This window comes from Marmota marmota, unplaced genomic scaffold, assembly GCF_001458135.2.
Source record: "Marmota marmota marmota unplaced genomic scaffold, marMar, whole genome shotgun sequence".
Taxonomy (NCBI): Eukaryota; Metazoa; Chordata; class Mammalia; order Rodentia; family Sciuridae; genus Marmota; species Marmota marmota.
In genome coordinates, this window is record NW_026000205.1 from 4448265 (window position 1) to 4455660 (window position 7396).

Below are 7396 nucleotides of genomic sequence, written 5' to 3' on the forward strand. Positions count from 1 at the left end.
ACCACTGAAATGTGTGTAGTAATTTAGGTAGTAAGGCGTTGGAAGGAACTAGATCTCTATTATCAGAACTGAAGAGGTGGCATGTAGAATGCACATGGAATACTACACAACAGTATAAAGAGGGATAAGGTAATATGGGGTATGGTGCTCAGTAACCATCCAATGCTGCATGCTTTTAGATGCCAACTTGCAGCAATTCTATGAAAAGGGGACTATGATTTAAAACTCTCATTTTACAAATGAAGAAACTGAAGCCTAGAGAGGTTAAGTAACTCGCCCAAGGTCATTCAGCTGGTAAGCAGTGGGACAGGAACTTGAACCTAGGCAGTCTCTCCAGAGTCTAGAAAATTCACTCATCCTGAACTGAAAACAAGCATCGCCAAATGGACACATCTCTAAAGGTGAAAAGAGAAAGAGAGAGAAAATGAAGTTTGTGTCTTGGTGACATTTTCTTATCAATATAGAACACATACAAAACTAAAATAATGCATAAGGCGTGGATTTTTTTTTTTTTTTTGGGTACCAGGGATTGAAGTCAAGGACACTTAACCACTGAGCCACATCCCACATCTCCAGCCCTTTATTTTTTGAGACAGAGTCTCACAAAGTTACTGAGGCTGGTCTTGAACTTGTGGTCCTCCTGGCTCAGCTGCCCGAGTTGCTGGGATTACAGATATGCACCACTGTGCCTTGAATGAATTTTTTTTTTGAGGGGAGTGGTACAAGGGATTGAAGCTAGGGGCACTTACTACTGAGCCACATCCCCAAACCTTTTTTATATTTTATTTAGAGACAGGGCCTCTTGAATTGCTTAGGGCTTCGCTAAATTGCTGAGGCTGGCTTTGAACTTGTGATCCTCATGCCTCAGCCTCTATAGCTGCTGGGATTACCAGTATGTGCCACCATGACCAGCCCCTTCATGGATCTTAATAAAAGAATAGAAGAAAGATTGGAAAGCCAAAGATTAAGCACATTAGAGTGGATGCCTACAGGGGACGGATGAAGGGCAGGAATTACTAAAATTAAATTCAACCAAAGATGATTGCATAGGATCAGCACAAGTCCTCACACTAGCAGTTCTAAGCAAAGGAAGCATCAAAATCTCCAAGGAAGAAGGGGACCATGGGGTAAGGGAGGTGCCGGGGCTGATGGGGGTGGTGCCTGAGAAAGAGGCAGTCCCTACAGCTAGACTGCCAAAGCCAAAGCCCAGCTCTGCTACAATTCCCCTCATTAGCCTCCTTGTCGCTGAGTTTCCCTGTCCATACTATTTGTAAAGTCACACTATGTGGAAAGATACACAGAAAGCTCCTTCCTCCACAAACAGAAGGCAAGAGGCAGAGCAAGGTACAGCTTATCATCAAGACACCTGCACTCTGGTGTTCTTGTAGAGCTCTCCATGATAGTCAAGGTGTCAGCCGGGGTGTCCATCAGCAAATGAACAGGCACAGGAAATAGGGTACATATGTACCATGGAATATTATTCAGTGGTTTTAAAAAAGAATGAAATTCTGAAAATATGTATACACACACACTGTGGAATATTATTCAGTGACTTAAAAAGAATTAAATCCTGTTCTCAGAAGTTTAAAAAGTCCATCTGGAAGAAGAAGAGAGTAGAATAGTGATTACTAGAGACTGAGAGGGGTAGGGGGTTGGGGACAGAAGGAGATTGGATGACAGTTACCTGTTACACACACAAACACACACACGCGTAGACACACAGACGGGGATTGAACCCAGGGATGCTCTACTACTGAGCCACACCCCTAGCCCTTTTTACTCTTTATTTTGAGGGATCAGCCTCAAAAATTCTACATTGCTGAGGCTGGCCTCAAACTTGTGATCCTCCTGCCTCAGACTCCTGAGGCTGGGATTACAGGCATGTGCCACCATGCCCAGCTACCTGTTATATATTTTAAGGAGGATAGAAGACAGGAGTTCAAGGTCTCAGAACACAAAGAAATGATGAGGAGATGGCAGTGCTCATTATCCTGATTTGATCATAACATACTGCATACATGTATTGATTTATCACACTGTACCCCAGAAATGGGTACAATTATGGGTTAATTGAAAAGAGAAACGGCTGGAGGTGTAGCTCAGTGGTGGGGCATTTAACTAGCATGTGTGAGGCCCTGGGTTTGACCCCCAGCACTAAAAGAAAGATGAGAGAGTGAGAGAGAGAGGAAAAGAAAAGAAGTTAAAGCAATATAAACTGCTTCTCGATGTTTCTACAGAAACTCCCATTTTATTTCTTTTGAAGACAACACACAACAGAGTGTACAGTCTGACTTCCCCTTGGAAAGGAAGCCCCTGGCTGCTAGTTGGAAAGGGTAGACAAGGTCAAAGCAGGGAACGGAAGAAGAAGGCTCCTGATAAAGTCCGGGTTGAGGTGGAAGGTGGTGGCCCCGGGTGGTGTTGGTGGAGCTGGAGAGAAGGGACCAGATTCAGAGCCTAAAGGAGCAGCAGGAAGGGCCAGCTGCAGGTAAGGGGAAGGGGTTTCAAGGGCAGCAGCAAGGTTTCTGGCCTGAGCCACCCAAAGAATTTGGAATGGATCCCAGAGGCAGGAGGGAGTCACAGGAAGATGTTGAGGCTGGGGTGGGGGTGGGGACTGGGTCAGATGCCAAAATCACCAAGGTGGCAGCCAGCACCAGAAACCCGGGCCTGAGAGACAAGAGATGGGGATGATTCTAGGGCCAACTCAGTCCCCCAACACACTGTGGCTTCCTGGGCAAGGAAAAAAAAAAACGCTCTCTGGGCCTCAAGGTCCCTGTCCTACAAAAAGCCTGTTAGGAACAAAAGACCCCAAAGGCCTCTCAAAGCCAAAGCATTTTTGCTCCAAGTTCCTCTGCCTCAAACGTCCCCAGGACCAATGAGACTCAGCCAGCATACAGCACGCAACCTCCTCTCCCCAGCCTCCTCCCCAAACCCCTCCCTTGTACCCCTAGATGGGACACAGAAATGTCCCAGCCCAGAAGCCTGAAGGACAGTGACAAAACCAGGCAGTACCAGTTGAACACTTAGCCACACCAGACCCCAAGGAGCCCTACACCCCCATTTATAAATGGGGAAACTGAGGCTCTGGAAAGTGCGACGTCGGAGGCTCCCAAGACAGCTTGGTCTCCAAGGTGGCTCCGCGCCTGCACCACTGCCTCTCATCCGGCCCAGCCGCAGCCCCCCTCACCTGGACAGCCCACATCACCTCCTGGACGGGTTCCTTCTGTCACTGCCCCTGACACTGTTCTCCACGTGTAGTCAGAAGGATCTTGCCGTCTAAGTCAGCTCGTATCCTTCCTCAGCTCAAAAGCCTTCCATTGCTCCCGCTTAGAAGCAAATCTGTCTCCACGGTGTCACCAAGATAGCTGCTTCAGGTGTTGGCTTCTGGTCACATGCCCGCATCTCCCCAGCTCCGACTGGGGCAGGGCGGGGGGTGGTCCAGGCAAAGGGGACTCCTCCCAGGAGCCTGCACTGGCCCCATCCCAACTCCAAGTCTGCCCTCTTTCCTTCCCTTGCCCCCTTGATGCTTAAGTCATTCCCTGCTTGGAATCCTCCGGTGACCACAGGACTGACTATGACAACTCCACACCAGGGTTTTTCATACTGTTGGTCACAACCAGTTAGTGAGCTGTAAAATCAACCAGCATTTTTTAATAGAGGAGAAGAGATCAGCATGTGATCATTCAGCATAGACATAGCATAGACCAAAGTAGAGAGGGAGCACGGTTCAGGTGAAACTTGGGTTTCAGTCACCGCAAGTCAAAAAAGTTTGCAAAACCCTATGCTACGCGGTCCTGCCTCTGCCTTTCCTAAATCCCGTGGACTGAGTGGATGGATGATATTAATAGCAGCTCAAATTTATCTCCTTGCTGAGACCTGTGCCAAGTGGCTTTGTGTGCTTCTGCTGGTGGACTGCGTACCACATCCCGAGCACAGCGATCCTTCCCTCTTGACAGATGGTGAGATTGAGGCTCGGACTGGAGGCAAACTATGCCTGAGGTCACCAGCTTGGGAAGGCCGGGCCTCCAGCCCTCACGAGCCTCCTTCCTGAGCCTGAGCATGGGAAGCCTGCCCACTTGGCCTCTGGTCCCACCCCTCCTGTTCTGCTCCTGGCCGACTTGGAGCACTGTCCTGAGAACCCCATAGGTACAAGCTGCCTCATAGGTCCAACAGCCCACCCAGCAATAGCATTTCGATTCCCACTTTGCAGGCTAGAAAACTGAGGCCTTTCATCCCAGGATACAAAAGCTGAAAAGCGGGGCTGGGGATGTGGCTCAAGCGGTAGCGCGCTCGCCTGGCATGCATGCGGCCAGGGTTCAATCCTAAGCACCACATACAAACAAAGATGTTGTGTCCGCCAAGAACTGAAAAATAAATATTAAAAAATTCTCTCTCTCTCTCTCTCTCTCTCTCTCTCTCTCTTAAAAAAAAAAAAAAGCTGAAAAGCGTTTCCAAGAATCTACCACTCCATCACCCTTCTCCAAACTCCTGCCTCTCAGAGGCAGGAGAGAGACGTGGCTAAGAATGGGTTTTTGCCTGGGTTCAATCCCAAACTTCAGAACTTTATGGCTATGTGACTCCAGGCAAGCTCTGTGTGCCTCAGTTTCCCTTTCTGCAGAATGGGGTGATAGCAGCAACCTATCCACAAGGCCATGCTTAAGTCTTCAATAAGTTAGAATATGTACAAAATTCTTAGAACAGTGGCCACCTCTCCCTTCAGTGGGGGAATCTTCCCAACAGCCCAATGTAAATGGACTACTATCTGGTCCCCAACTTTGTCACAGAATAAGGAAGTCCCCTGCCTTAGTTCACAAAGCTAGAAAGTGGGAAGATCAGAATTTGGTTGTAGATCTGTCTGGACTTTTAGTCACCGAGTCACAACAGCTCTTTAAGGAATATGAGTGTCAACAGCAACGTTTTCCAAATTAAGGAATGGAAGACTCAGAGAGGGTAAGGATGTCCCCAAATCACACAGCCTGTAAATGGCAGAGCCAGGATTAAGTGCAATCTCGTGTGTGCCCAGGTGCAGGCTGACCTTCATTGCGGTGAACCCCTCCATTCAGCACTGATGGGGCAGGAGCGAAGAGCAGGTGGAGGGCTCCCTGTTCCAGCCTGATCTGGGTCTCTGGTGTCCTTGCCTCTGGCCCATGTCCAACCCAGGATGAGTGCTCCCCTGAAAACCCTAGGATGGGGTAGTGGGTGGCATAGATGAGGACAGAGGGTGCAGCCCCCTTCCCCTGCCTCTGATTGGGGCCCTGCAATCCCCCAGGATTTGGTGCTTGGAAAGCTGACGTTGGGTTGCTATGGTGATGGGTTTGGGGCGGTTGCCATGGCAGCGGAACTAGCCTAGGTTTAAAAATATCTAGGAGGAGGTTTGTGTTTGTGTGTGAGTGTGAGTGCGTGACCGACCGTGCTGTTGTGTGTGTCCAAACGGGAGGATTTGCAAGGGGTGGGTGGGGCCGGGGCTGCAGGCATGATGGCGGGGGATGCTGAGCCACACAGCACTCCATGTGTGTCGTGTGGCCCGAGAGGTCCGATCATTGTGTATGTTAAGCTTAGGTATCTAAATTTGTGTGATCAAGGCGGTTCATCAGTCTATACAGCTCATGTCACTAACATGTATGTCTTATGTAACATAGGCGATGCGTGTCTATAGCTTTAATCACATCATATAACTTTTCAGGGCTTTGGGGCCACACATGAGATTGTGAATCTGAACGTGTAAACCTGGATATTAGGTGTGACTGCCTTGATATTAGATATGCATCTCTTTATCTGCGTGTGTTAGTGTATGACGTGGCTTTGGGTCCACATGACTGAATGTGCATTTGAGGTGAGTATGGGTGTGTGTGTGTGTGTGTGTGTGTGTGTGCAAGCGCGCGCCCACGGTGGGTCCCCTGGGAGTTTTCATCCATCCATCAGTGAGCTTGTGTGAAACTGTGTCGAGTCCGTGCACCTGTGTATCCACAGGTCTTGTGTGTATGTGAGGGGGGACCATCACCCCCAACTCCATGGACACTGGGATATGTACCTGTGTGGCATGAGTCTCCCTGCCTAAGAGGGCCTAAGGTGTAGATCTCAGCCTGACCTCAGTACCTCCCTGCATCCCTCTCGCCTCTTCCCTGTCTCCATGACAACCAGCTCCTCAGCTCCCTCCAGGAAGATAGAGGGGGAGGATCCAGACTGCAGTGGACCACAACCCCCTCCCATCCCCCTTGGCTCCAGGGACAATGGGGGGGAGGGGACAGATGGGCGGCCACCCCATCCACCCCAGGCCATCTGCTCCCCCCCCATTCTGGGGACCTGAGAGTGTAGCAAGGGAGGGGCAGGTGGGATGGAGCAGATCCCAGAGCCACAGACCCCCACAGCTGCCACAATTATTCTCACCCAGGCCCCCTCTGAGCCTAACCTTGCCTCTGGCCAAACTAGGAGGGAAGGAATCCTTGGAGACCAGGAATCTAGGAGAAGATAATTCATGTATCAGAAAACACAGACTACTATCAATGATCTCATTCCAAAGAAGAACCCGCTCCTTCCCATGACTTCAGGCTGCAAACTTAAGCTTGTCCTCTGTTCAAAATTCCAGTTTTCCCTCTGTCTAGCTGTGTGCCTCTGAACAAGTCACACTCCACGTCCCGAGACCTCCACTTTGTCATCTGAAAAATCAGAATTTCTCACTGACCTGAATGGTAATACTCTTCAAGGGCCCAAACTGGGTTTTGTGCCCTGTTGGGTCCTGGAGTCTCAGTCCTTAGCAGCTGGCCCACAAGCACTGCCGATGGAAGTTGTGTACCAGCCTCAGGGCTACATGTTTTAACTCAGGCACTTACTGAATTCAGTTCCCTGGGTCTATGTAGCAACCTCGTGTTGATTCTTCATGGGATAGACGCGAGGTTTGAAAGGGAAATCCCATGATGTCGGGGTTAGGAGACATTAAAAAATTAAATGTATTTTGACCAAGTGAGGTCAAGTCCCTTGGATTCAGTTTCCTCATCTGTAAAATGGGAGTTATAAAAGTCCTTCACAATATTGTTTGCTCTGGGATTAAATGAGATAAAGTCTGTGAAGTGCTTACTTAGAATCAGTCCTGGCACTTAATACGTGCTCAAGAAATGCTCATTAAAGGTGAGGGTGGAGAAGGCGTGGAGGAGCCCAGAGTCCTTATTATATCCTGGGGGGAAATCGGGTCCCTCGCTCCCCCGCTGTGATGGGCGTGGCTAACCCAGAGGGACGTGGCCCAGGCTTCAAGGGTGGACCAATGGGGGTGCCGAAGGGCGTGGCCCTGACCGGTATGGGCGTGACCTTGCGCGGGTGGGAGGGGCCAGGCCGCTGTGGGAGCCTCCGGGAAGAAGATGCTCGGGCCAGCAGCCACCGCCAGCCCAGTCGCCGCTGCCACCCG